Genomic DNA, 352 nt, shown 5'->3' with positions numbered 1-352 from the left:
ACACACACACACACACACACACACACACACACATTGTCTCTCACGTTGTCTCCTAGCCTTTATGTAACAGCTTGCTAGTATGTTCCAGGTTATCAGATTACGATCAGATGGGCCAAGAAAGGTGTCGCTCCCTTTTCCTCCTTCTTCTGTCCTGTGAGGCTTTTCATCAGAGTCGAGTGTGTGAAACAGCAGGATGGACGGAGAGCGTGAGTCAGTTTGCAGAGGTGAAGAGGCAAGACGGGGAAGAATTATCAGGACGGTGATTTGAGACGCATGTATGTAGAACGAGGGCTTTACGGCCGGCCTGTGACCAAGAGTCTCCTTAAAAGGCAATCCAGTCCAGGTGATTACC

This window comes from Clinocottus analis, unplaced genomic scaffold (assembly GCF_023055335.1).
Source record: "Clinocottus analis isolate CAN_PGR_092001 unplaced genomic scaffold, fCliAna1.0.p SCAF_16, whole genome shotgun sequence".
Classification (NCBI taxonomy): Eukaryota; Metazoa; Chordata; class Actinopteri; order Perciformes; family Cottidae; genus Clinocottus; species Clinocottus analis.
This window is presented reverse-complemented; position numbering follows the sequence as displayed.